The sequence below is a fragment of the Muntiacus reevesi genome, chromosome 1, assembly GCF_963930625.1.
Source record: "Muntiacus reevesi chromosome 1, mMunRee1.1, whole genome shotgun sequence".
NCBI classification, from domain to species: domain Eukaryota; kingdom Metazoa; phylum Chordata; class Mammalia; order Artiodactyla; family Cervidae; genus Muntiacus; species Muntiacus reevesi.
The window spans coordinates 227,608,764-227,615,583 of NC_089249.1; positions in this window are offsets into that span (position 1 = coordinate 227,608,764).

A 6,820-nucleotide genomic window follows, 5' to 3' on the forward strand; every position below is an offset into this window, starting at 1 on the left:
GCAGCAGCCATCCTTATAAGGCAAAAAACTATTGCCGCTGTTTATGTTGTTTACTGCATACTAATATTGTGTCATGCTTTAGCTTACAGATTCCCTACCACCACCCAAGAAAGGGATAAACTGGGGTCCGCAGGTGAAGGAACATAGGCAATAATCAACCAAGGACTGCAGCAAGCCAATGAGGGAGACCGGGCTCTACCCCTCTTACCCAAGCTTGTGTCCTTAGCTCCTAGGCTAGCTCCCTCTAACGTGTAATATAGACAACATTAACATGAAATATACTAAATGTGAAGGACTGAGCAGGCTGACTGACACATAACGAACACTCCATACATTTCAGTGGCAGGATAATTTATTGAAATGCTAATTTCTGTTTATTCGCTTTTGCCTCCCTTCTCTTGTCTGGCCATTTCAATCAGGTTTTGTGATTCCTTGGGCAGCAGAGAAAGCAGAGGCAGCTGCCTCTGGTCTCTTGTCAAACACAAGGGACCCAAACTTTGTATAATTTACAAAGGGTTTCTTCTCCTGCTCCCTCAGGCAGGCACATGCACAGTATATGCTGGAACCAGAGCAGGACTTCACCTCAGTTTCATTTCTAAAATAGAAGTATTACCTTTAGCTCCATTTAAGATATACTTTCTAAGCCCTACTACCTGCAAGCATGATATATTAATACTAAGGGTTTTGTGCCAATGGTATTCATTTGGGCAGGATCTGCTCACACACATTACAGATTACTGAAATGATCTATCACTCAGTGTTCTCTCTTCATCTTGGTTTTTGTGCCTTTATTTTCATTTTGTTGTATTGTGTATTTGTATAAGCCACCGCAAATCTCTTCTGGGCTAAGGGAGAATATGAAAAACTATATTTAGACATTAAACCCATGAAATAACAATGCAAGTTTCTGGCCTATACTGTCCACTTCCTGCAGGAGAAATCTGGATTTAACAAGTCCCTGACACCCGATACCAAAGTAACTATCAGATCAGTATGTTCCCAGCCAGCCATTTCTTCTCCCTCTGTGACAAACCCTACCAGTCACCACCTTTTGACAATAGGGCCCATGATTCTTGTAGATCAAGAAAATGAAGCTTGGCAAAGTTAGCAATTTGCTTGAAGTCATCTAGCTGATAAGTAGTTCTGCTGAGATGCAAAGGGAGAATCCACTTTCCACTCTGCTCTTTTCACTACAACGCGCTTCCACTGAACAGCTAGAGAGCTGCGTTTCCTAAGACACTCTTGACATGTAATTCCTGAAGAATTAAGTGTATTTGATTTGGCCTAAGAGGGGGTTCATTCTGTGTTCCATCACCACATTTCTCTCTCTTCCCCTATGTCGGGGAGGGGAATGGTGGGTAGGAAACCAGTCTGAATTAGATGGTCTCTTTCAGAAGACACAAGGAAGCTTTGTGAGGGAGGCTCTTAAAGGGCACAGGCAGAATGTGCCTGGGGCAAAGCTGGGAAATGAGGCAAGTCTCCTAAATGCCAGACCCATAACCACTGAGAGGGAGGCATGAGATGGGGAGAAATGAGATTGCCTCTCTTCTGACACCTCATAATTTGCTATGTTCATCTCTCAGGCTTTCCTGCCTTCCTAAAGAACACTTCTACTGCCCTTTTCTATCTGTTGAGCTTCTCTTTATTCTTTGAGGTTCTACTCAAATGTTGCCTCCTCCATGAAGTCCCCCACAATGAATGAACTGCCTCTTCCTCAAGAGCCTCACAGACCCTAGATCACAGGTATTTTCACAGCAAGCACAAATTCTGCTTAAAAGATACTTGCCAGGGACTTCTCTCGCAGTCCAGTGGTTAAGACTTCACCTTCCAATGCAGGGGGTGCATGTTCAATCCCTGGCCAGGGAGCTAGGATCCCATATGCCTTGTGGCCAGAAAACCAAAACATAAAACAGAAACAATATTCTAACAAATTCAATAAAGACTTTAAAAATGGTCCATATCAAAAAAAATATTAAAAAAAAAAAAAAAAGATACTTGCCAAAAAAAAAATTAAAAAAAGATACTTGCCAGGGATTAGCTATGTGACCTTGGGCAATAATTCATTTCTGGACATCTGTTTCTCCATCTGTAAAATGGGGATAATAGTGTCTGCCCTTAGAGAGACATGAGGAAATTTAAACTGTATTACACATGTGAGACAAAGGAAAAATATTAACTACATATATTCATGGTGTAAATCTCTCCTCTGAGCTTCCTGGAGAGAGAAGAGATTCTGTGGGGATGGCTGCTGCTTTGTGTATACAATAGAGAGAGACAGATAGGGGGAAAGGATTTCGGTTTTGCTGTGTATTTTTTTTTTTTTTTAAAAGACTGTACAATAATTCTTTAAGTTTTTTCAAATATTATGGATGCCAGATGATACCATGTGGAGACAAGCCTATGAGGCAACTTAGCTTTAAAAAGATACATATGCAAAACTCTCAGTGCAATGTTCAACACGTATCAAGTGCTCAAATAATGATGTCTCTGTTGTTTGTCTCCATCACAAAATTTGTCTTCATTTCTACATGTGCCTACTGCCTGCCATACCTCGTCCACAGTAGGTACAGCAGGAAGAAGCCTCCATGGGAACCCCAAAGCCAACCAAAGTCTGGGAAGACCAGACTCTTGAAATGCCCTGACACTACAGTTGACCATAGCAACTGGAAGATCATGGGTGTGGGGGGTGGGAAGGGTGGGGAGTGGTTATTTGCTGGTATCCCTCTATAGGGGATGAGCTATTCCATTCTGCTTTTCACTGTTCCAGGCCAGACAGTCTCACTTTATCTGCTCACCCACACAGTGATGACCTCTGTGCCTTGGATGTCACCGAGGGGTCAAGAAGCCATGGGGCTCCCTATGACCAGAGATGCCAAGCATGCCAAGCCAGAACTTGGCACACCAGTTCCCCAAGACTCCTGCCTGCTTCATAGGGTCTGGCTTTCTCAACAGCAGCTCTGCAGTTGGCTATGTCCCCAGAGGAGAACCCTCCCCTAGGACAGTGAAATGGGGAGTTGAGTGACAGGAAGACCTGAGAGCACCTCCCCTCAAATAATTCCAGTCACAGCAGACATCTTGTCATCCTCCCTTTCCAGCCTGCATTTGCCCACTCTGATTTTTGGGGTGCCCTTTCCCCAGTTTCTACCTGATAAACCCTATTCATTCAAGATCCAGTCCAAATAACTTCTCTTTGAGGAAGTCATGTTTGTAACCTAAAAGAGCCCTCTGACCCCATGCTCCTCATCATGGCCTCTGTTGAAATTTAGGTAGTGGGATCTCACCCCAACGAATGTGATCACTGGATCAAAGATTGCACCTGGGAGTCAGGGAGATTGAGGTTTGAATCCTGGATCAGACGCGTGTTAGCCCCATAACCTTGGACAAGTTGCTTAGCTTTGCTACAATGCCCTTGTAAAACAAGGAAAATAAAAGAGGATACTTCTGAAAAGCAAATGAGATAATGCTCTTTAAGCCATTAGCCTGGTGCTTTGCACACATTAAACTCTTAATAAATGTTAGTTATTATTATTGTCTTTGTCTCTCCTCCACCCCCACAACTCCCACAGTATGTCAGATAAGGCCTTGACCAGCTCAGCATCTGAGGATGGAACTTCATTGCACCAAGTCTCCCATGTGAATAGGCTTCCTCCTGAGAGAAGCAGAGGTGCTGAAAAGAGTCGGGAATTTTTGAGAACCCAAGATTCCATGAGAGGAATGAGAGTAAGAGCCTTGACTGTCAATAAGACGGGATACAGAAGCAAAAATGGAGGGTTATCAGCCAAAGAAGTGGCACTGCTTCTGTTGCGGAGGAAAACCCTTTTCTTCTACTCTCTTATGGTCAGTAATTGCAGGCTTGTGAATTAAGCTAACAAAAGATGCATTAACAAGAGAGAAGGTACAGTTTTTATTAATATTTACCTACATGGGAGTTTACAGAAAAGAAGTGAAACTTATATAAGACTTGAGATTAGACTAGGGGCCTTATGTACCCTCTTAACAAAGGATAGAGAGTTTGGGCCCCAGGGAACAATAAATTGTGCAGAAGAGACTAAGAAATATATGGGGGGGGAAATTGGAAGTAATGGCTATTTTCGTAAGGTCTGTTTGTGCAAGCTTATCTTGGTGTTGACTCCCCATCTTCATTTATGCCCTTTCAGGCAGGTAAGGGGAGGACAGAGACATTGTTGTTGGTTCTTAATTGCCTTCAGATCAAAATAATCCTTATGTCAAAATGGCATATTTTAGAGTGGCATATTCTGATCCCTTTGACTTTGCTTCACTCTTCAACTGTCAGGACCAGAAAGCTAGCAAGCTCCACAGTAGTAAAGCCTCCTTCTGCAGCCATAAAGAAGAGAGCCATTTAGCTCTCAGGATGGTTCTCAGACTCAAAGGAGCCACAACATTGGGCGTCTGTCCCTAACTCCCAGCCTTCAAGAAGGAAGCTCAAAGAAGACACTCCTACATCAGGAAGGAAGTCACAAAAAAAGCAAAGTTGGACCTCGGGTGATTAAAATCTACCTCAAGTCCCTGCCAAGAGTCTATGTTCTTGGGGTCTTGCTGAGACACACTGCTTCTCTGAGAACTGCTTTTGGCTAAAAGGCCTGGGACCCTGTAATTACTTTAGTTGCATGTGTGTCTGTGTTTCTTTTACCCAGCTGATAGACCTGGGATGGGCCCTCAACCCAGGAAAGCCAATCTAAAACCTGTGCACAGTCAGATTTTTCATGACTTTGGAACTGGGATGGGAGATCATCTGGTTGAAGATGCTGGCCCTGGAAGGTCATGCAAAGGAAGTAGGTCTGTAGAGAGAATGAAGTAGATGGCCCAAGATGTCTAGGCCTTCAACAGTTGGAGCTGAAGACTGGCTCCTGACTTTTTAGTTTCAGTCTCGCCAAGGCCCCAGCTGAACTTCCTGGAGTTAGGTTGCATGACATTCCCTTTTTACTAAGTAATTCTAATGTTTCTGTTGTGTGCATGCGTGCTCAGTTGCTAAGTCCTGTTGGACTCTGTGACCCCTTGGACTATAGCCTGCCACGCTCCTCTGTCCATGGGATTTTTCAGGCAAGAATACTGGAGTGGGTTTCCATTTCCTCCTCCAAGGGATCTTCTGTTACTTGCAGCCAAAAGATCTTTGACTGAGACATTGTCTTTGACTCCACACCTGGTCCAAGGTCCCTCAGGGCCTCAGCTACAAACCAAGAGCTCTGGTTTTCATCCTGGAGTTCAGAGCTTGAATAGCAAATCGCCCAGAAGCAGCCCCACCCAGAATTCAGCCCCCAGTTGGAGGCAGAGCCAGCATCATCACTCACCAGGGTTCCAGGGCTGGAAGTGGAATACATAATACCCACAGATCCCCTCCCAGAAATAATAATAGTAACAGCTGCCATTTATTGACTCTTCATCCTGTATCAGGCACTATGTTAAACGTTATAATTATTTCTAGTCTTCAAGCAATCCTGATAGTTCTAAATATTTTTACTATTATCTAACAAATATACATGGAGATCAAAATGAACATAAATTCTTCACGCTTATAAGCTTTTACAGAAATAAGAATCCAAAAACATTGCCAACCAAAACCATTTAAATTGATGTAAATATTAGTTGATGTTGCTAATTTGTTTTTTTTTTTAACTGAAATTAAATTGCTAATGTATTTATTTAAAACAAAAGCAAAAGTGCAACCTTTAAGTACTCTTATTGGCATCCCTACTGGAGATGAGGAAATGGTGGTTCAGAAGGATAAAGAGTATTTCACAAGGTCAAACAGCTGAGTGTTACAATCAGTCAGGATAACTGAAAAGTCCCAAGTGCCTAAAGCCAAGGTCCAGTTGCCAAAGTCCTGGGTTGGGCTGCCCCTTCACCAAAATGCTAGCACATGAATAGGCAGGGACAGATCTTGAAAAATACAGCCTGGAACAGAGCAAGCACTTGCTAAGGTTTGCTGAATGAATACAAGATTGAATGGGTGAATTTCAAGATAGCTGTTTAAGACAATCTGCTCCACCCCAGTCATGCAGAGACCTGTAATTCAGCATTCTCTGCTTACCACTGCTGCCAGCAGACCTTCCCACCTCATTACCCAGAAACTAGTCTAATGGCATTAACCACCCTGGCCAGCCATGCATGATACCATTAAAAGCTTCAGTCCAGCCACTGTGCACCCCCACCCCGGGTCTTGGCTCTGGGCCCTAAGCAGGGAGAGTGGTCTGGTTGTTTACCAGGAATTTGGACCTTCTTCAGAGAAAAGTACAGATGACCTATTAGTCTAATTCAAGCACTTAGCAAGGAATGACTATACCATTCAACTCCCCAGCCCCATGATAATAGAGCCAAAGCAAATGGAGAGGCCCTGACGGTTCAGAGATCTTCCTGGGGGGGAGGGAAAGAGGACAGTCCACCAGGTACCCCACTGAAGTGTACAGAATGGCAGGTTGGCTAGGCATTTCCTGGGGCAGGAGTATGTGGATACAAGAATGTTTAGAGAGTGGCTTCCCTATGCCACCCATTGTTCTGGCAGCTCTTCTGCACATCCTACCCCCAGTCACCTCCTCGCTGCCTTAAAACTTGGCTCAGAGAAAAATGTGAAGACAAACAAATATCCGTCAATACAGAACCGGTTAAATAAACTATGTATGTAGGAATATGCATTCATACAAGTCCATGTCACGCAGCTGATGAAAAGGATGATGTATTTCAAGCTCTTCTCATGGATGTTGAAAGGGGTCTGTGACTTACACTTTGACAGGCAGTGCCTGATCTTACTTACAAAATATTATACATATCTACAGGTTCTCATGTGCACAGATGTACAGGGAGT